This window comes from Melanerpes formicivorus, unplaced genomic scaffold, assembly GCF_026170545.1.
Source record: "Melanerpes formicivorus ecotype bairdi unplaced genomic scaffold, bMelFor1.0.p_v2 SCAF_676, whole genome shotgun sequence".
NCBI lineage: Eukaryota > Metazoa > Chordata > Aves > Piciformes > Picidae > Melanerpes > Melanerpes formicivorus.
Genome location: NW_027143028.1, coordinates 52883 through 75265, shown reverse-complemented (window position 1 = coordinate 75265; position 22383 = coordinate 52883). Strand labels below are relative to the sequence as shown.

The following is a 22383-nucleotide window of genomic DNA, read 5'->3' as shown; positions in this document are numbered from 1 at the left end:
GCTCATTCGGGGGGCTTGCAGTGCAGTTTCCGGTGTCGCTGCCGGCCCGGGACTCCCAGGTGTGTTCCTTCCGGCGTCTGAAGGTGGTCTGGGGCCATCGGCAGGGCTTTTGGGGGTGACGGAGGAGGTCTGGGGACACCTAAAAGGGTCTGGGGATACGTAAAGTTCTCGTGGGGCCATCTGAAAGGATCGAGGGTCGTGGAGAGGCAGCTGGGCACCTCTGACGGACCCTTTGGGAGGTCTCTGCAATCTCCCATGGGAGCTGGGGGTGTCTCGGGATGGGTTTGGGTTTGGGTATGTGCTGCAAACAGCGTTGATAATGACTTAGAGAAAGACACACAAGAGACTCAGTAAGTCTCTTGTATCGTGCTTCTATTCTGGCGCCTGACACAGGTAGGATCATTTCAAAAGAGCTGTGTGTCTTCAGAGAGGTTTGGGCAAACTTTTATACAAAAAGTTATCTGTCTATAATGACAGAGGTCCAGATGCTGCCTATCTATACAAAGCTTATCTATCTAAAAGAGCAGAAGTACACATATCATGCAGGTGTCCTTTATCTTATCCAAAAGAGCATCTTGTCCAAGACTAACAGAAGTGAATCACTGACAAATCCTGTTATTCCTTCTCTATCCAAAGGCTGTCTGCCAACCCCTCTCCCCCTCCCTGCGTCCCAGCATTTCAGCTAACAAGCGGAAAATTCTTATCAACTCTGTGGTTCTGTTAATGAGACTTTTCTGTTCATCAGTTCCCCCCTTTCTCACAGCCAACAGTATATTCCTATACTATATTTTCTTAAGTCAAACTTTGGACCCAGGCTTTCTGAGCTATCTTTCCCATGCTGACACTTGTGGAAGTTACTCTCAGATGTAGTCACCCAGTCTGATGCCCCCCAAGTCCAATTCATTGAGGCTTCCCCAAATAAAGGGGTCCTCATTTGGCCTCGAGGAAGTTCAGTGCATATCCAACAGTTAGAGAGATTAGTTTGCAAAGCCAATTCTTGCCTAACGTGTAAGTACATATTGCCTTCCCATCCCTCAATTTCCTTGCTGTGCTGCAAAGATTTTGAGAGCAATTTCTAGGTATTAACTACAGCCAGGGCAATCCTTCAAGTGCCCTAGGAATGCAGTGAAAACCTTTTGGGAATTGTTCCTGCTCTGGTACTCCTCAAGCTATGAGGAGCTCTTCAGGGCAGCTTCAAGGTTAGGTTTGGATTCTCCTGGAGTCTCACACAGAACGAGTCTCACGATTCCAGTGGTCTAATTTCATAGCTGCATTTTCTTCTCTCTGCCTAGGTGACAGGACGACCTCACTAATGAAGAGAGATAGCCTGAGCTCTGCAGGAACCTTGAACCCAAACAGCCAGTGCCTTCTGTGAGTACAAGCTGTCCTTGCTCAACATGGAACTAGTTGAGAGCTGAAGCCAGACCACACCTTAATTCCCTCAGCTTCCTCTTCTGCAGATTAAACAGTCCCAGTTCCTTCAGCCACTCCTCCTAAGGCTTGTTATCCAGACCCCTCACCAGCTTTGTGGCCCTTCTCTGGACTCACTCTCTCACAAGGGGTGTCCTGGGGAACACCACTTGTGCCCGGCCGGCCACCGGCTGGGTTTAACTCTGTTCCCCACCGCTCTTGGGGCCCAGCCATCCATCCTGTTCTGCTGTCCAGCAGTCCCTTTGAAAAAAAATCCATCTGAAAAAAGAAGTAGCAGAGAAGGAAAGTTGAAGCTGCAAGGATTGCAGTCCCCTCAGTTCTGGTTGTAGCCAGGTGGGGGTTGGTCTCTTCTCCCAGGCAAGCAGCACCAGAACAAGAGGACACAGTCTCAAGCTGTGCCAGGGGAGGTTTAGGCTGCATGTTAGGAAGTGGTTTACAGCTTGGCCAAAGACTCTTCTGATCCCTGTCTTCTGGTTGTGACCAGCAGCGTGCATGGGTGGCCAAGAAGGCCACTGGCAACCTGGCCAATATCAGGAACAGTGTGGCCAGCAGGAGCAGGGAGGTCATTCTGCCCCTGCACTTGGCACTGGTTAGGGCACACCTTGAGTCCCGTGTCCAGTTCTGGGCCCCTCCGTTTAAGCAAGAAGTTGAGTTGCTGGAAGGAGTCCGGAGAAGGGCAACAAAGCTGGGGAGGGGTTTGGAGCACAGGCCTGTGAGGAGCGGCTGAGGGAGCTGGGGTTGCTTAGCCTGGAGAAGAGGAGGCTCAGGGGAGTCCTTCTTGCTCTCTGCAACTCCCTGAAGGGAGGTTGTAGCCAGGTGGGGATTGGTCTCTTCTTCCAGGCAAGCAGCACCAGAACAAGAGGACACAGTCTCAAGCTGTGGCAGGGGAGGTTTAGGCTAGAGGTTAGGAAGAGGTTCTGCACAGAGAGAGTGATTGCCCATTGGAGTGGGCTGCCCAGGGAGGTGGTGGAGTCACCATCTTTGGAGGTGCTCAGGAGGAGACTGGATAGGGTGCTTGGTTGCATGGTTTAGTTGATTAGGTGGTGTTGGATGATAGGTTGGACACGATGATCTTGAAGGTTTCTTCCAACCTGGTCCGGTCCATTCCATTCCAACACCATCTAATCAACTAAACCACGGCACTGAGTGCCTCATCCAGTCTCTTTCTAAACACTTCCAGTGATGGTGACTCCACCACCTCCCTGGGCAGCACATTCCAAAGGCCAATCTCTCTTTCAACCTGCTCTATTCTATTCTATGAAGACCTTCTTCCTAACATCCAGGTTTAATTGGTGAGAGCAACAGACTTGGTTGCTGCCACCCGCTGCTAAGGGGTCTGAGTGGCCCCCTAATGGGGTTTGGAGGCAGGTAAAGGTTTCTTTTGGCATGTGAAGGGGTTTTGTGGGCATCTAGAAGGGGTGTGGAGCCCCCTGAGAGGGTCTGGGATAGTGTCAGGGGGTTCTGGGCTGGTCTACCAGCGGGTCTGGGGACATTAGAAGCGTCTGGGGGTACCTAAAACAGAGCTGGGCGTATCAGATGGGGGGTTTGGGTGCATCCAAAGGGGTTTTGTGGGCATCTAAGTTGGGGAATCTGGGGGCGTCCTGAAGGAGTTGGGGGGTTCTCCTCAAGCTATGAGCAGACACACAGACAGTTGTTAAGGGACTTTCTTTGATCATTCCAGGTCTGGTGTGCTGGGACTGGCAGGATCTTCCTGAGCTGTCCACGTACAGTTTCTGTCGACACTCTTCAGCTCGTACATCCAGTTTGCTGACAGAGGGTGTGGGGTTTGTGGGGCCCGGCAGCGAGACTTTTCCAAAGAGGAGCTCTTCAGGGCAGCTCCAAGGTTAGGTTTAGATTCTCCTGGAGTTGCACACAGAACGAGTCTCACGATTCCAGTGGTCTAATTTCATAGCTGCATTTTCTTCTCTCTGCCTAGGTGACAGGACGACCTCACTAATGAAGAGAGATAGCCTGAGCTCTGCAGGAACCTTGAACCCAAGCAGCCAGTGCCTTCTGTGAGTACAAGCTGTCCTTGCTCAATGTGGAACTAGTTGAGAGCTGAAGCCAGACCATACCTTAATTCCCTCAGCTTCCTCTTCTGCAGATTAAACAGTCCCAGTTCCTTCAGCCACTCCTCCTAAGGCTTGTTATCCAGACCCCTCACCAGCTTTGTGGCCCTTCTCTGGACTCACTCTCTCACAAGGGGTGTCCTGGGGAACACCACTTGTGCCCGGCCGGCCACCGGCTGGGTTTAACTCTGTTCCCCACCGCTCTCGGGGCCCAGCCATCCATCCTGTTCTGCTGTCCAGCAGTCCCTTTGAAAAAAAATCCATCTGAAAAAAGAAGTAGCAGAGAAGGAAAGTTGAAGCTGCAAAGATTGCAGTCCCCTCAGTTCTGGTTGTAGCCAGGTGGGGGTTGGTCTCTTCTCCCAGGCAAGCAGCACCAGAACAAGAGGACACAGTCTCAAGCTGTGCCAGGGGAGGTTTAGGCTGGATGTTAGGAAGAAGGTCTTCATAGAATAGAATAGAGCAGGTTGAAAGAGAGATTGGCCTTTGGAATGTGCTGCTCAGGGAGGTGGTGCCCAGGGAGTCACCATCACTGGAAGTGTTTAGAAAGAGACTGAATGAGGCACTCAGTGCCATGGTTTAGTTGATTAGATGGTGTTGGAATGGAATGGAATGGAATAGAATAGACCAGACCGAGTTGGAAGAGACCTTCAAGATCATCATGTCCAACCTATCATCCAACACCACCTAATCAACTAAACCATGCAACCAAGCACCCTATCCAGTCTCCTCCTGAACACCTCCAAAGATGGTGACTCCAGCACCTCCCTGGGCAGCCCATTCCAATGGGCCATCACTCTCTCTGTGCAGAACCTCTTCCTAACCTCTAGCCTAAACCTCCCCTGGTGCAGCCTGAGGCTGTGTCCTCTTGTTGGGCCCGGTGATGATCAAAGTTCTTTTCCAACCTGCTTACTCCTGTTTGGTTTTATTCTCCTGCATGAATTGTCAGTTCAAAGCACTCGAGAGAAATGGTGTGATGGCTGTGCTGCAAAGCATCAGACTGGGGACCGAAAGACAACCTCCTGTGGATCGATGTACCGGGATATTCCAGGAACCTCTGTGCTGCCATAGACCTGGACTTAAACTCATTCCAGATGCCCCGGTGTGTTCCACATGACAATCGCACTCGGCACGTGAAGAGTGGCCAAGAGACTTCCCTTGTTTCCTTTGTGGAAGGCTTTTGTGTGTCCCCCGGCCCCGGGGGCCGTGTTCCTCTCGGGCAGGCTGAGGACGAGGCTGCCCTCGGCAGCAGGCGTGCCGCAAGCGAAGCGGCGAAGCTGTGTTCCTGGCAGTTCTCTCTCCGCGTGGATCAGGACGAAGGTGCCGGCCGACAAGGACTTGCACTGACACAGGGTCAGAGAGCTGAGAGCACCAAAGGGTTTAATTGGTGAGAGCAACAGACTTGGTTGCTGCCACCCGCTGCTAAGTGGCCCCCTAATGGGGTTTGGAGGCAGGTAAAGGTTTCTTTTGGCGTGTGAAGGGGTTTTGTGGGCATCTAGAAGGGGTGTGGAGCCCCCTGAGAGGGTCTGGGATAGTGTCAGGGGGTTCTGGGCTGGTCTACCAGCGGGTCTGGGGACATTAGAAGCGTCTGGGGGTACCTAAAACAGAGCTGGGCGTATCAGATGGGGGGTTTGGGTGCATCCAAAGGGGTTTTGTGGGCATCTAAGTTGGGGAATCTGGGGGGGTCCTGAAGGAGTTGGGGGGTTCTCCTCAAGCTATGAGCAGACACACAGACAGTTGTTAACGGACTTTCTTTGATCATTCCAGGTCTGGTGTGCTGGGACTGGCAGGATCTTCCTGAGCTGTCCACGTACAGTTTCTGTCGACACTCTTCAGCTCGTACATCCAGTTTGCTGACAGAGGGTGTGGGGTTTGTGGGGCCCGGCAGTGAGACTTTTCCAAAGAGGAGCTCTTCAGGGCAGCTCCAAGGTTAGGTTTAGATTCTCCTGGAGTCGCACACAGAACGAGTCTCACGATTCCAGTGGTCTAATTTCATAGCTGCATTTTCTTCTCTCTGCCTAGGTGACAGGACGACCTCACTAATGAAGAGAGATAGCCTGAGCTCTGCAGGAACCTTGAACCCAAACAGCCAGTGCCTTCTGTGAGTACAAGCTGTCCTTGCTCAATGTGGAACTAGTTGAGAGCTGAAGCCAGACCATACCTTAATTCCCTCAGCTTCCTCTTCTGCAGATTAAACAGTCCCAGTTCCTTCAGCCACTCCTCGTAAGGCTTGTTATCCAGACCCCTCACCAGCTTTGTGGCCCTTCTCTGGACTCACTCTCTCACAAGGGGTGTCCTGGGGAACACCACTTGTGCCCGGCCGGCCACCGGCTGGGTTTAACTCTGTTCCCCACCGCTCTCGGGGCCCAGCCATCCATCCTGTTCTGCTGTCCAGCAGTCCCTTTGAAAAAAAATCCATCTGAAAAAAGAAGTAGCAGAGAAGGAAAGTTGAAGCTGCAAAGATTGCAGTCCCCTCAGTTCTGGTTGTAGCCAGGTGGGGATTGGTCTCTTCTCCCAGGCAAGCAGCACCAGAACAAGAGGACACAGTCTCAAGCTGTGCCAGGGGAGGTTTAGGCTGGATGTTAGGAAGAAGGTCTTCATAGAATAGAATAGAGCAGGTTGAAAGAGAGATTGGCCTTTGGAATGTGCTGCTCAGGGAGGTGGTGCCCAGGGAGTCACCATCACTGGAAGTGTTTAGAAAGAGACTGAATGAGGCACTCAGTGCCATGGTTTAGTTGATTAGATGGTGTTGGAATGGAATGGAATGGAATAGAATAGACCAGACCGAGTTGGAAGAGACCTTCAAGATCATCATGTCCAACCTATCATCCAACACCACCTAATCAACTAAACCATGCAACCAAGCACCCTATCCAGTCTCCTCCTGAACACCTCCAAAGATGGTGACTCCAGCACCTCCCTGGGCAGCCCATTCCAATGGGCCATCACTCTCTCTGTGCAGAACCTCTTCCTAACCTCTAGCCTAAACCTCCCCTGGTGCAGCCTGAGGCTGTGTCCTCTTGTTGGGCCCGGTGATGATCAAAGTTCTTTTCCAACCTGCTTACTCCTGTTTGGTTTTATTCTCCTGCATGAATTGTCAGTTCAAAGCACTCGAGAGAAATGGTGTGATGGCTGTGCTGCAAAGCATCAGACTGGGGACCGAAAGACAACCTCCTGTGGATCGATGTACCGGGATATTCCAGGAACCTCTGTGCTGCCATAGACCTGGACTTAAACTCGTTCCAGATGCCCCGGTGTGTTCCACATGACAATCGCACTCGGCACGTGAAGAGTGGCCAAGAGACTTCCCTTGTTTCCTTTGTGGAAGGCTTTTGTGTGTCCCCCGGCCCCGGGGGCCGTGTTCCTCTCGGGCAGGCTGAGGACGAGGCTGCCCTCGGCAGCAGGCGTGCCGCAAGCGGAGCGGCGAAGCTGTGTTCCTGGCAGTTCTCTCTCCGCGTGGATCAGGACGAAGGTGCCGGCCGACAAGGACTTGCACTGACACAGGGTCAGAGAGCTGAGAGCACCAAAGGGTTTAATTGGTGAGAGCAACAGACTTGGTTGCTGCCACCCGCTGCTAAGTGGCCCCCTAATGGGGTTTGGAGGCAGGTAAAGGTTTCTTTTGGCGTGTGAAGGGGTTTTGTGGGCATCTAGAAGGGGTGTGGAGCCCCCTGAAAGGGTCAGGGATAGTGTCAGGGGGTTCTGGGCTGGTCCACCAGCGGGTCTGGGGACATTGGAAGCATCTGGGGGTACCTAAAATGGAGCTGGGTGTTTCAGATGGGGGGTTTGGGTGCAACCAAAGGGGTTTTGTGGGCATCTAAGTTGGGGAATCTGTGGGGGTCCTGAAGGAGTTGGGGGGTTCTCAGTGAGGTTTTGGAGTCTCTATGGAGTCCCTGTTGTATCTTGGGTCTGCTGTGGGATTGGTAGTGACTGGGTGCTCCGGTTTTGGTGGCTCCAGGGCAGCAGGTACCCACAGGGCTGTGCCTTGCTTTATGTTCCCCAGCTGTGGGCCAAGCAGGAGCCCCAGGGGAAGGGAATTTCAGCATGTGGCAGGTGATAGTGGAGGCGACTTCCTGACAAAATGGCTTTGGGGGTTTGGTTAGGTCTTGTTTTTATGGTTGACTCACTCTTGCTTTCTTTCCTTTTTTTTCAGGGAGCTTAACTGCTTTGCCTGAGGACCAGTTGCAGATTTGTTTTCGGCCTCAGCCACAAGCCCTGACACGGAGCGGGATGCTTTGGTGTCAGAATGTGGAGCTGTTGGAAACCAAATTGCTCACTGAAAAAAAGAAGAGGAATAATTTGTCATAAAAAAATCCCCACAGTTCCTGTAAGCTTTCGAGTTCCTACTTAATAATATAAAGCAGTTTGTGGTTTGGTTGTTTTGGTTTTTTTCTTGTTGTGCTGCAAAGATTTTGATAGGAATTTCTAGGTATTAACTACAGCCAGAGCAAGCCTCTACTTGCCCTGGGAACGCAGTGAAAACCTTTTGGGAATTGGTTCTGCTCTGTTACTCCTCAAGCTATGAGCAGACACACAGACAGTTGTTAACAGAGTTTCTTTGTGCATTCCAGGTCTGGTGTGTTCAGACCGGCAGGATCTTCCTGGGCCATCCGATTACGGTTTCTGTTGACACTTTTCAGCCCTTACATCCGGTTTGCCGACAGAGGACGTTGGTTTGTGGGCCCTGGCAGCGACAGTTTTCCAAAGAGGAGCTCTAAGGCCAGCTGCAAGGTTAGGTTTGGATTCTCCTGGGGTGCCTGTGCTTGAAAGTCCCCCAGAGGCCGTGCAGAGTGGTGCTCGCAGTAGCTCTGTGCAAGTCTGCCATGGGCTCAGGAGGCCAGTATCTAGAGAGAGGGAAGGACAGAGACACTTCTAAGACAGTTTTAAAGAAATAATTATGAGAAGAGGCAAATTAATTCTGGGGACTCATGTGACATATCTGTTTAAGAGAAAAAAAAATGAAGGGGGTTTCTGACCATAACCAGGCTGACAAAGCACAGTAATGTGGTTTCCTATGGGATTCAACTCCTCCTGCATTGCACAGGACACTTCAACAGCTGTCCTGACAAGCTCTAAGTAATGAACTTAATCCACCCTGTGCGAGCAATGGGGCAAAAGATTACAAAATCCATGTATGCAGTTGAGATGTGTTACGTTGGGACGCCCAGGATACACCCCATCAAGCTCTCCTAGTGTTTAGACGCAAGATGGAAGAAGGAAGGGGGAAGACAGAGCAGAAGGTATATTTAAATATGAAAGTCCTAGGCTGAAAGAAAAGAAAAACATTTTAAAGAGCACTCAGTGAGACTCTGTCACCAGCATAGCTAATCACAGAATCACTGAGTGTTAGGGGCTGGAAGGGACCCCAAAATAGCATCCGGTCCAACCCCTGTGCCAGTGCAGGATCACCTGGGGCAGGTTTTGAATGTCTCCAGAGACTCCACTAACTCTCTGGGCAGCCTGCTCCCGGGCTCTGGCACACACAGTGAAAAGGTTTTCCCTTCTGTTCCTGTGGAACTTCCTCCTTTTATTCGTCGGACACAGTGAAGCCGCTGGGTCGTGTTGCTGCGGCAAGGTGACCCACCCTGTAGTTCAGGGCCTGGGTCTGTGCCTTCATGGCAGCCTGTTCCCTTGGCACCCTGTCAGCTTAACAGCCCTGTACTCGGGGCCTGTGTGATGAGTTGTGGAGCCCTCCATCCCCCTTCTGTCCCCAGCAGCAGCCCAAGGTCCCTGTAAGCAGGGCTGGGGAGGCTGCTTTAGGCAGCTAACAGGAACCAACCTTGCCTGGCCCTTAGGGGGCTGAGGTCAGTCCCTGGGCTCCTGAAGAGGTGGTGTTGCGCTGCTGCCAGGAGGGCGGGCCCGTAGGTGGGGCACGGGCCAGAGCCTGTGGCTCTCTGTGGGGCTTTTTGGGAGTGCTGCTGAGGCCTCACTCTGTCCTGTTGGCATCCTGTGTCAGGGTAGCCAGATCCTAGGCCTGATGTCTATCGTTAGCTCAATCGCAGAATTTGCTCGTCTGCTGTTCCTGTCCGTAAATTTTTGCCAGTGCTTCTGTAATAAAAAGGTTTTTATTTCTCCTGTAACTTGCAAGCTGGTGACCTCCTTAGGAGCACCACTGTGTTGTTCACAAAGTTCTTTGCTGTTGCAAAGCTGGGAGAAGTGTGAGGTTCAGCTGATGAAGTTTCTCTCTTTAGGGGTGTCTGCTCAGCCATCCTCTTCCTGGATCTCGGAGCTTTGTCTCTCCCTGTTTGCGGTGCCCCGACAAGGACTTGTGCCGACACATCCTCGGGAAGCTGAAACCACCAAAGGGTTTAATGGGTTTGAGACAAAATTCACCCAACTCCTTCTGCGGTGGTGTACGGGAAAGAGTCGGTAGGGGAAGCCGCAGGACAGCCTGCAGCAAAGCTCAGGACTTGCTCCCTCGCCTCTGCCTTCTGCACGTCTCCTCGTCAGCCGCCTGTAAGCGAGACGCTTCACCAGCTGGCTTGTTTGAATTCAGCAAAGTTATGGCATGGAAGTTATCTGGTAGGAGTCGTTGCTAAACAGATGTAGTTGAAGCTTTGTATCTTCCGTTCTCTCTACTAGTTATTCTAATCTTGCCCTGTTGGTTTAGCCCATCAGTTTTCATGTTCTCTTCATCTATTAATAGCAGAAGAAAGGGCCCCTTGATTCCAGTATTTCTTGCTGTAGTTCAGAGGTAGAGTTGGCTTTCCCTCTGACCTTTTACACTTTTACTTTGTGTTAAGTGGAACCCAAAACTGAATAGGATACTTTGTGTAAAGCTTGAGCAGCCCTTAACTTTCGAATTATTATACTGCATGCACTACTGCTTTGCAACATTCACAGGACTGTGGTGGTGTCAGATGGTTCACTTGCATTTAGCTCCTCAGGGGCCAGTCCTTCCTTTGGGCTGATAGTCTTGGCCAAAGCTGCAATGTTCAGTCCTTGCTGTGAAAGGCAGGAGGTGCTGGCTGGGCAGTTTGCTTTATTTTGTGCCTTTTTGGGGGTGAATCAAAGGGAGTGGGGGGATTGTGGGTGGGCTAGTTCTGCCACGTGGGGCAGGGGGCTGCTGCAGCAGAGGAGCAGGTGAGCGAGGGCTGGGGACCCCCCCTAAAGTGCTGAAAATTCTCCGAGGGGACCACACTATCTTTAAAAGTGTAAGTACTGGGGTGAGGCGAGGCGGAGGCAAACCTCTGGTTTGCAGCTGGAGAGGGAGGGCTTGGAGTGACTGGTGCGTAAGAAAGCTTTGGAAACGACCCCTGTCTGCCCTCTCTGCTTCTAAAAGGCTTTTAGCATTGGAAAATAAAACCCACATGGGGGCCCGGCTGCTGCCCACTCCCAGGGAGGTGCTCAGTGCTGCCACCCGGTGTGTAACGGCCGGCAGTGCAGCCGTGCCGCGGCGTGTGCCGCCCCGTGGGAACTCAATGCTGCCACCCGGTGTGTAATGGCCGGCAGTGCAGCCGTGCCGCGGCGTGTGTCGCCCCGGGGGAGCGCAATGCTGCCACCCGGTGTGTAATGGCCGGCAGTGCAGCCGTACCGCGGCGTGTGCCGCCCCGGGGGAGCTAATTTGTGCAGCCTAACTGCGCTGAATGCTCGAAAATTCTTAGGGGAAGAGCGGAGAGCGGAGAGCTTGACTCGAGCGTCGCTATGGATCCGGCGCCTGCGCCCTAGCCCGGCTCTGCTCGCGCCAGGGGGGCAGCGTCCCGGTGGTCGCTATGGATACGGCGCCTGCGCCGCAGCGGGTCCGGTCCAGCGCACGCGCCCTCCTCGCGGGCTTCGCCCCGCTTTTCTGGCCGGGGGGGCGGGCGCCGCGCTGAGCAGCTTTGGAGCCGGAGCGGTCGCGGAGAGCCCTGATTCGGCGCCTGACGCCGTTCTGTGCCCCAGGGTGCCTGCGAACCGCCGTCCTTTGGCGGGGCAAGGGGTCCTGGCGCATTCGGGGAGCTTGCAGTGCAGTTTCCGGTGTCGCTGCCGGCCCGGGACTCCCAGGTGTGTTCCTTCCGGCGTCTGAAGGTGGTCTGGGGCCATCGGCAGGGCTTTTGGGGGTGACGGAGGAGGTCTGGGGACACCTAAAAGGGTCTGGGGATATGTAAAGTTCTCGTGGGGCCATCTGAAAGGATCAAGGGTCCTGGGAGACAACTGGAAGCAGCAGGAACCCAACTGGGACAAAACTGGGAGACATCTGTGAAAGTCCCCTCCCAGTCCATTCCCACTATGTCCCCTCCCTGTCCATCCATGTCCCCTCCGACATTGTCCCACTCCCTCCCCAGTCCCCTCCCAGTCCCTCCCTGTTTATTCCTGTCCCTCCCAGTACCTCCGAATCCCTTCTACTCCTATCCCAGTATGGGAGGAGACCAGTAGGGACCAGGAGGCACTGGGAGACATACCTGGACCAGGTGGAGGCATTGCTGGAGCCCTGGGACACAACTGGAAGCAGTGGGAACCCAACTGGGAGCACTAGGGGTCCCTGGGAGGAACTGGGAGACAACTGGGGGAGCACTGGGAGTATCTCCCCATGACCCCCAGTGCCCCCCTGAGCCCCTCCAGACTGCCCCAAAGTCTTTCCACAGTCTCTGAGTTCTTCCCAGTGCCATGTAGAGCCCTTCCCAGTACCTCCCAGTTAACCCTTAGAATTCCCCAGTGCCCCTCACTCCCCCCCAGTAACCCTCCCCCCCCAGAGTCCTTCCACAGCCTCCCAGTACCTTCTAGTACTTCCCAGTAACCCCCAGTTCCTCCTCGTACCTCTCAGTCTCACATAATCAGCCAGGTTTGAAGAGACCTCAGATTTCATCAATTCCCTCCTATGTCTGCATCCCTATCCCCTCCTCACAATTAAACCATGGCTCCAGGTGCCACATCCAGTTCTTTTTTGGAACACCTCCAGGGATGGGGACTCCACCACCTCCCTGGGCAGCACATTCCAATGGCCAATTTCTCTTTCTGGGATGAACTTTGTCCTCACCTCCAGCCTAAACCTCCCCTGGCACAGCTTGAGACTGTGTCCTCTTGTTCTGGTACTGGGTGCCTGGGTGAACAGACCAACCCCCACCTGGCTACAACCTGCCCTCAGGTAGTTGTAGAGAGCAAGAAGGTCTCCCCTGAGCCTCCTCTTCTCCAGGCTAAGCAACCCCAACTCCCTCAGCCTTGCCTCACAGGGCTGTGCTCCAGACCCCTCCCCAGCTTTGTTGCCCTTCTCTGGACACCTTCCAGCATCTCAACATCTTTCCTAAACTGAGGGGCCCAGGAACTGGACACAGAACTCAAGGTGTGGCCTGACCAGTGCTGAGCACAGGGCAGAATGACCTCCCTGCTCCTGCTGGCCACACTGTTCCTGATGCAGGCCAGGATGTATTTGGCCTTCTTGGCCACCTGGGCACACTGCTGGCTCATGTTCAGCTGGTGTCAACCAGCACCCTCAGGTCCCTTTCTGCCTGGTTCCTCTCCAGCTAGTCTGACCCCAGCCTGTAGCAATGCCTGGGGTTGTTGTGGTAATGTGTAGAACCTGGCACTTGGATGTGTTCAATATCATGCCCTTGGACTCTGCCTGGAGGAAAGCAGAAAGTATCTATGGAAGGTTTCAGGACAGGAAAGAACAACAGGCTGCTGACGATGGAAGAACGGTCTGATGATAAAGAAGAGCTGACTGCAGTAAACAGCCTTGAAGTGCGAGACAGAAGGACGCTCGCCTCTGTGCTGGAGAAGCTCAATCCCTCCCAGTCTCCTTCTCATCTTGCAGCGTGGCAGATTTCCCGGAGTGGGAAAGCAGAGCCGCGCTCTCTTTGGTCAGTGCAGTTTAGGTGGGAAGTGCTTCCACTGGCTCCATTGGTCCAGATCACCCCAGTTTGGGCTCTGTTTACTTTGGGGCCATTTGGGCCCATTTAGGATCCTCTTTGGGACTTTTTTCCCAGTTGTTCCCAGTCCCTTCCAGTTCCTTTGGAGCTCTCTCACAGTTCTCCCCAGTGCCTCCCACTTGAGCCTCCACTACCTCTTAGTCTCTACCAGTTTCCTTCCAGTTTTCTTTCAGTCTCTTGACAGTTTCCTCCTCCTTCCCTCCCAGATTCCACCTCGTGCCCTCCCAGTCCCTCCCAGTTTCTTCCCAGTTGCTTCCAGTTCTCTCCCAGTCCTTTGGTGGGAGAAAACTGTTGGGACCGGGAGGGCACCGGGAGGAGGCCATTACTGTGTAGTTTGGTAATACTGACGGCTGCAGCTGGTGCTGAGCTAAACAGAATGATCACAGAAGGCTTTTGCTCTGAAGCCAGAGCTGCCTGCTGGGGGAACGAACGTTTTTCTGACAGCTCTTGGAGGAACATTTCTGTACAGGTGTTCCCCAGGGCTCCTCAGCTGCTCAGAACTCAACGTGTTGCCTTGGAGGGGAATAAAACCCATGGAAAGCTGAGCGTGAGGTGACAACGCAGGCACCGCCCCCCTCCAGCGTGGCACCGCCCCCCTCCAGCGTGGCACCACCCTCCCCCAGCGTGGCACCGCCCCCCCAGCGTGGCACCGCCCCCTTCCAGCTTGGCGCCGCCCCCCCCAGCGTGTCACCGCCCCCCAGCCTGAACCCCACCCCCCAGCATGGCACCGCCCTCAACAACATGGCGCCAGATGCTTTAAAATGGCTCAGTGCAGGGTTGTGGCTGGTAGAGGTTGGAGCTCTTCTGCTGTGTCCCAGGTCAGTGCCAGTCTCTGCTGCTTTGTGGAGTTTCTCTATAGCAGCCGCTGGAGCTGCGCGGGGCTTGGGTGGGTGGCCACCGGCGGGGTAGCGCGGGGCTTTTGCGGAGGGGGGGGGGGGGGGTGTGTGTCCCAGCTTGGCCGGCGGGGCTCTGCGGGGGTCGTGGCTGCTGCCTCAGCCGTACCCAGAGGCCCCGTGGGAGCTCAATGCTGCTACCCGGTGTGTAACGGCCGGCAGTGCAGCCGTGCCGCGGCGTGTGCCGCCCCGGGGGAGCTAATTTCTGCAGCCTAACTGCGCTGAATGCTCGAAAATTCTTAGGGGAAGAGCGGAGAGCTTGACTCGAGCGTCGCTATGGATCCGGTGCCTGCGCCCTAGCCCGGCTCTGCTGGCGCCAGGGGGGCAGCGTCCCGATGGTCGCTATGGATCCGGTGCCTGCGCCCTAGCCCGGCTCTGCTGGTGCCAGGGGGGCAGCGTCCCGGTGGTCGCTATGGATCCTGCGCCTGCGCCCTAGCCCGGCTCTGCTCACGCCTGAGGGGCAGCGTCCCGGTAGTCGTTATGGATACGGCGCCTGCGCCGCAGCGGGTCCGGTCCAGCGCACGCGCCCTCCTCGCGGGCTGTGCCCCGCTTTTCTGGCCGGGGGGGCGGGCACCGCGCTGAGCAGCTTTGGAGCCGGAGCGGTCGCGGAGAGCCCTGATTCGGCGCCTGACGCCGTTCTGTGCCCCAGGGTGCCTGCGAACCGCCGTCCTTTGGCGGGGCAAGGGGTGCTGGCGCATTCGGGGAGCTTGCAGTGAGGTTTCCGGTGTCGCTGCCGGCCCGGGACTCCCAGGTGTGTTCCTTCCGGCGTCTGAAGGTGGTCTGGGGCCATCGGCAGGGCTTTTGGGGGTGACGGAGGAGGTCTGGGGACACCTAAAAGGGTCTGGGGATACGTAAAGTTCTCGTGGGGCCATCTGAAAGGATCGAGGGTCGTGGAGAGGCAGCTGGGCACCTCCGTCGGACCCTTTGGGAGGTCTCTGCATGCTCCCGTGGGAGCTGGGGGTGTCTCGGGGTGGGTTTGGGTTTGGGTTTGTGCTGCAAACAGCGTTGATAATGACTTAGAGAAAGACACACAAGAGACTCAGTAAGTCTCTTGTATCGTGCTTCTATTCTGGCGCCTGACACAGGTAGGATCATTTCAAAAGAGCTGTGTGTCTTCAGAGAGGTTTGGGCAAACTTTTATACAAAATGTTATCTGTCTATAATGACAGAGATCCAGATGCTTCCTATCTATACAAAGCTTATACTTCTGCTCTTTTAGATAGATACATATCATGCAGGTGGCCTTTGTCTTATACAAAAGAGTATCTTGTCCAAGACTAACAGAAGTGAATCACTGACAAATCCTGTTATTCCTTCTCTATCCAAAGGCTGTCTGCCAGCCCCTCTCCCCCTCCCTGCGTCCCAGCATTTCAGCTAACAAGCGGAAAATTCTTATCAACTCTGTGGTTCTGTTAATGAGACTTTTCTGTTCATCAGTTCCCCCCTTTCTCACAGCCAACAGTATATTCCTATACTATATTTTCTTAAGTCAAACTTTGGACCCAGGCTTTCTGAGCTATCTTTCCCATGCTGACAATTGTGGAAGGTACTCTCAGATGTAATCACCCAGTCTGATGCCCCCCAAGTCCAATTCATTGAGGCTTCCCCAAATAAAGGGGTCCTCATTTGGCCTCGAGGAAGTTCAGTGCATATCCAACAGTTAGAGAGATTAGTTTGCAAAGCCAATTCTTGCCTAACGTGTAAGTACATATTGCCTTCCCATCCCTCAATTTCCTTGCTGTGCTGCAAAGATTTTGAGAGGAATTTCTAGGTATTAACTACAGCCAGGGCAATCCTTCAAGTGCCCTAGGAATGCAGTGAAAACCTTTTGGGAATTGTTCCTGCTCTGGTACTCCTCAAGCTATGAGGAGCTCTTCAGGGCAGCTCCAAGGTTAGGTTTGGATTCTCCTGGAGTCGCACACAGAACGAGTCTCACGATTCCAGTGGTCTAATTTCATAGCTGCATTTTCTTCTCTCTGCCTAGGTGACAGGACGACCTCACTAATCAAGAGAGATAGCCTGAGCTCTGCAGGAACCTTGAACCCAAGCAGCCAGTGCCTTCTGTGAGTACAAGCTGTCCTTGCTCAATGTGGAACTAGTTGAGAGCTGAAGCCAGACCATACCTTAATTCCCTCAGCTTCCTCTTCTGCAGATTAAACAGTCCCAGTTCCTTCAGCCACTCCTCGTAAGGCTTGTTATCCAGACCCCTCACCATGTTAGTCTGAGGTATTCCAGCAGAGAAAAAGCTGTGCTCTTAATCGAGAGATTGCAGAACAGTAGTAATGTGGATGCAAAAAGGCTTTGAAATGACTCTTATTTGCAAACTAAAAAACCCCACAAGACACACAAAAGAAACATCACTGGTTTTATTTTTAGTTTCTTAATTTGAATGGGAAGTCAAGGGGAATATAGAGGCATGTGGGGACCAATGGAAGGTCTCCTGTGGGTATTTTAGTCGGATGGTTAGGGTTAGTTGTGGTGGTGGGGGGAAAGCTTTGCAGTAGTGGCCTTTGTGGCGGGGGTCCAAATAACCCTAAATATCCAACTAATCCTTTGGGAGACTCTCCAGAGGCCCTCCTGATCCCTCTATGTGCCCCCAAATTCCCCTTTGATACCCCCAGGTGCACCTTAGGTGCCAACCGATCCCCTTAAGAGGGGTGGCAACACTGACCAGTTAGGGGCTTCTCTTGCCCCTGTGTGTGGGGAGCAGCTGAGTGGGGCCCTCTTTGAAGGTTTTTCCATTTGTATTGAAAACTAAGAAACAAAAAGAAAAAAACCCCAAAGAAACAAAGAAGGGCACCCCCCCTCCCGTGACAGACAAAAAGGAAGGTCTACTGTTTTTATGTGATACACATGTTATATTTCTGCTTTGAAACCCTGTTTTGCTCTCCCTAGAATTTGCTTTTACATTCCAGAAGCTCTCCTGTTTAAGTGGATGTAGAAGAATAGTATTATGTGGGAAGATGTTTTGGGATAGCTTTGGAAGACTATGGGGAAGATTTGCCTTTGCTCAAGTCAGAGAAAGCTATGTTTTGCCTTTGACTCTGAGAGTAATGTAAACACTTTGGAACCGAAGGAGAGAAACTGGGCAGAGTTTGGTTGGACGTGTTAAAATAGTTTTGTTGTTACGACCTACTGTATGCCTTAATTACACGTATGCCAGTAGAAAATGCCCAACTGAGATGTGCCACGTGTGCCTTCTGATTAGACTATATAACTTTGCTGTATAATGTAATAAATGTCTTCAGCTGCTTACATCTGGCCCAGAAAGCACTGCTCAAAGTAAGTAAAACATCTATACTACAGTGTTAATTTGTAAGAAAGGAGGCTTTGAAATGGGGTACGTGGGGTTCTCAAATATATAAATGTGCAGTGTGTATCTATAGTATGCAAAGAGTGGCTTTTTAAAACGTATCGATTTTGTTGTCAATTGTTTTTTATGTGAAAGGAAAACCCTCTGAACGGAGGCTGGCTGAGCCTGATAAGAAAAATTAACCTTTTTGTATAAAATAAGAATTAACATGGGAAAAGATTAACCTTTTATATGAAATAAGAATGGTAAACTGTGAGCATCAAAGGAGCAAAATAACAACAAGGGATAGTTAAGTGACTGATTTTAAAAAAAAGATGAAAAACATATGCAGTAACCCACAGAAAACACAAAAAAAGGCAATAGATTTCTGGCACTGAAACACTACCACTTCCTGTATTATAGAAATAACCTGAGCATGTGAAGTTGTTTGGCACATGGCTTCAGGAGAGATCCCACGTCTGTCCAGCACTGTAATAAAGCATGTAAAACTCCAACTTATTTGAGTTGTGGAGTTTGTCTTTTTCCACAGATCATTTTTTTGCCACCGCAGCGGGACCTGCCGAGGAACGGGATCTCTCCGGGTGCCCCCTCCGAGGCTTCTCGGGCAGAGCTCCTTAAACTCTCTCAGGTCAGCGCAGGAACGGACAAGGGCCACCAGGCAGAAAAACGTATGCTTTGAAGGGAAAGGGGCAATGCATAAGCTGTAACGGGACCCCTTACACGGGAGAGGCAAATTGCTGTCCGAGGTAAAAGAGCTCTTGGGTCAGAACCAGGGAGTTCCAAAAGTAGTATAAGCATTGTTTCTGTTATTCTTTTATTACAGGTACTGCTTAACTTGAAGTATTACAGATGTTAAGTGTATGGGGTCGGCAGATCCTCTAAGAACTTAAAGTATTGTAGACATTGTCCGTGGGGAAGCAGGGATAGTTCCCTAAGGAACTTAATGTTAGAAACCTTGTTTAGAGCGTGTGGCTGAGTGTGCACGATCGAGACACAGAAGGAAAAAAAACCCAAAAAACTATGAAGCGAGAGGGAGTCTCAATCCATCCAACTCCATAGCTCTCCTGTTCAAGTAGATGTAGAAGAATAGTATTGATTTGTATGAAAGGAGGCTTTGAAATGAGCTACATGGGGTTCTGAAATATATAAGTATACAGTGTGCTTCCGTAATACAGAGTGGATTTTCTTTTGTGTGTATAATAGGGCTTTTTGCTTATTTTCTATGCTGAAAAGGTGGTACCGTGTTGCATTATACAAAATGGAAGCTGGGGCCAAGCATATGGGAACAGGGGGATCCCCTGAGAACTTAAGGTATTGTAGTGTTATCTGCGTGGAACCAGGGGAAGTTCCTAAAAGACCTTAAAATGTTAGAAACGTAGTTTGTGTGGAGCGTGCAGCTGAGCATGGGCACGGTTGAGATGTAGAAAAAAATCTCCAAAGCGAGTTGGAGTCCTGACCTGCAGTTCTGTGATAAGCATGGCCAGAGACACACGAAGTGAAAATTTTAAATGTGAGCGTGGCCAGTAATTGTATGTTTAGGACCTTTCAGCAAAGCGAGAGCATTTTCTTTCCCTGAAAGGATGGTGGCTCTGCAAGCCTGACTACTTCAGACTGAGCCCAGTGGGACTCAGCTCCCCTCGGTGGTGCCCGGCTCTGCTGAGGATGGCTCTTTGCTCAGCTTTTTTCTGGCTTCCTTGGGCTCTCCTCCAGGTAAGTGTCAACCTCCTCTGCTCTCTGGGGCTCTTCTGTATCAGCCTGGAACATTTGAAATGCCTGCATGTTCTTGGAGGGGATTAAAACCCCTAAGTGGCCAGCTAACCCTGACCCTCCTCCAACTCCATAGCTGTCCTGTTTAACGAGGTGTAGAAATACAGAATTAGTCTCAAAAGAGGCTTTGAAATGAGCTACATGGGGTTCTGTGTTACGTAAACTTGCAGTGTATATCTATAATACACAAAGAATGGATTTTCCTTTGTGTGTGTTCTAGGATTTTTAAATATTCATTGGCTTGGTTGTTTGTGGTTTTTTTTGTTTGTGTGTTTTTGTTTTTTTTTTTAATTTGAATGAAAAACCTTCTGAACAGAGGCCGGCTGAGGCGCTTCCCATGCACAGCAGCATGAGATAGCCCCCTAACTGGTCAGTGTTGCCACCTCTCCTAAGGGGGTCTCTGTGCATCTGTGGTGGGTGTGGGGCTACCCAAAGGGAATTTAGGGGCATGTGGATGCCGATGGAGGGTCTCCAGTGGGTATTCTAGTGGGATGGTTAGGGCTAGTTGTGGTTGGCTGGCGGCAAGCGCCGTAGTAGTCGTCGTTGTTCTGGTATTTGTCGTGGTTGTGGTTGGCTGGTGGCAGGCGCCGTAATAGTTGCTGTTTTTCTGGTGGTTGCTGTGGTTGGCTGGCAGCAGGCGCCGTAGCAGTTGCTGTTTTTCTGGCAGTTGTCGTGGTTGTGGTTGGCTGGCGGCAGGCACCGTTGCGGTGGTTGTGGTTGGCTGGCGGCAGGTGCCATAGTATTTGTTGTTGTGGTGGTGGTTGTCGTGGTTGTGGTTGGCTGGTGGCAGGCACCGTAGTAGTAGTAGCTGTTCTGGTTGTTGTGGTTGGCTGTCGGCAAGTAACCCTAAAGGTCCGACTAAAAGATTCTCTTGGAGCCTTCTGGAGGCTCCCCACATCCCTCCATATGGCCCCAAATTCTCCAGTGCTACCCTCAGACCCACCTCAGTTGCCATCAGAACCCCTTAAAAGGCGTGTTAACAGCCCACTTAGGGGCCTCTGTTGCCCTTGTGTATGGGGGAAGGAGTTTTGCTAAGCTCTGTTCAGAGGGCTTTCCATTCAAATTAAAAACAAAGAACAAATAATTCCACAACAAATAAAACAAGAAATAATAAAGACAGATGTCCCTTGATACACACAAAGGAAGGTCCCCTGTTTTTAATTGATACACCTTTTGTAGGTATGTTCTCAACATTTATTTTGCTCTACTTTAGAATTTGCTTCTGCATTCCAGAAGCATTTGCATCTAATAGAGGAGGTCCAGTGGGGATGACTTCAAAACCTTTTCAAATAGCAATTAATACCATTATTGTCTATCAATATAAAGGGGAGAGATTTTCAGTTCGATTTTTAGTCTTGGGGTGAGTTGCCTCAGCGCTCTGAGAGACGCGAGAGGCGGCTCGGCTCCCCTCGGCAGAAAAGAGGAATAAGGGTAAAGCGTGTGGGATCGGGGGATCCCGTAACAACGTAATGTATTGTAGGATTGTCTGTGGGGAAGCAGGGGAAGTTGCTAAAAGAACCTAAAAGTGAAACTTGTGAATGGGAGCGTGGCCACTATTTGTGTGTTTAGGACCGGTCATTGTTGTTTTATTTGGTTTTGGTGTGCGTTTGGAGGGGAAAAGGGTTTCTATTTAAAAACTAAGAAACAGACGACATGCGGTGGCTCAGGTGTGGGATGTCACGAGATGAAACGATGACCTGAAATGAAAGGGTGTGGGGCTCTCTGAACTGAAAAGAGGTGAAATGCTGCAATGGTGACCTGAAATGAAATGGTGTGGGGCTCTCTGAAATGATGAAGCGCTGCAGTGCTGATGTGAAATGAAATGATGTGGGGCTCTGTGAAATGAAATGATGAAACGATGTCCTGAAACGAAACGGTGGGCTTTCTGAAATGAAATGCTGCAATGCTGTCCTGAAATGAAATGGTGTGGGGCTCTCTGAACTGAAAAGAGGTGAAATGCTGCAATGGTGACCTGAAGTGAAATGGTGTGGGGCCCTGTGAAATGAAATGATGAAACGATGACCTGAAATGAAACGGTGGGCTCTCTGAAATGAAATGGTGCAATGCTGAAGTGAAATGAAATGGTGTGGGGCTCTCTGCAATGATGAAGCGCTGCAATGCTGATGTGAAATGAAATGGTGCGGGGCTCTGTGAAATGAAATGATGAAACGATGTCCTGAAATGAAACGGTGGGCTCTCTGAAATGAAATGCTGCAATGCTGACGTGAAATGAAATGGTGTGGGGCTCTGTGAAATGAAATGCTGCAATGCTGAAGTGAAATGTAATGGTGTGGGGCTCTGTGAAATGAAATGCTGAAATACTGCAATGCTGACCTGAAATGAAAGGGTGTGGGGCTCTCTGAACTGAAAAGAGGTGAAATGCTGCAATGCTGACCTGAAATGAAATGGTGTGGGGCTCTCTGAAATGATGAAGCACTGCAATGCTGATGTGAAGTGAAATGGTGCGGGGCCCTCTGAAGTGAAATGGTGCGGGGCCCTCTGAAGTGAAATGGTGCGGGGCCCTCTGAAATGAAATGGTGCGGGGCTCTCTGAAATGAAATGATGACCTGAAATGAAATGGTGTGGGGCTCTCTGAAATGAAATGCTGCAATGCTGACCTGAAATGAAAGGGTGTGGGGCTCTCTGAAATGATGAAGCGCTGCAATGCTGATGTGAAATGAAATGGTGCGGGGCTCTCTGAAATGAAATGGTGCGGGGCTCTCTGAAATGATGAACTGCTCCAATGCTGACGTGAAATGAAATGGTGCGGGGCTTTCTGAAACGAAATGATGTCCTGAAATGAAATGGTGGGCTCTCTGAAATGAAATGATGACCTGAAATGAAATGGTGTGGGGCTCTCTGAAATGAAATGCTGCAATGCTGACCTGAAGTGAAATGGTGTGGGGCTCTCTGAAATGAAAAGAGGTGAAATGCTGCAATGCTGACCTGAAGTGAAATGGTGTGGGGCTCTCTGAAATGAAATGCTTCAGTGCTGACCTGAAATGAAATGGCGTGGGGCTCTCCGAATTGAAATGCTGAAATGCTGCAATGGTGACCTGAAATGAAAGGGT

The 22383-nt window shown here is 51.5% G+C and overlaps 1 long non-coding RNA gene across 3 annotated transcripts; it reads left to right on the top strand.

Annotated features, from left to right (window-relative positions):
• Nucleotides 1–10144, top strand: LOC137460609 (uncharacterized). Of its 3 annotated transcripts, none has more exons than XR_010992951.1 (11): nucleotides 1–59; nucleotides 1293–1371; nucleotides 3113–3274; nucleotides 3368–3446; nucleotides 4447–4951; nucleotides 5265–5426; nucleotides 5520–5598; nucleotides 6599–7103; nucleotides 7648–7821; nucleotides 8066–8225; nucleotides 9686–10144. It is a non-coding gene; the product is annotated as an uncharacterized lncRNA (long non-coding RNA). The 3 variants fall into 3 exon arrangements; XR_010992952.1 differs by lacking the exon at nucleotides 1–59 and adding an exon at nucleotides 880–1199; XR_010992950.1 differs by lacking the exon at nucleotides 1–59 and having other exon boundaries at nucleotides 880–1371.
• Nucleotides 10145–22383: the final 12239 nt, after the last annotated feature.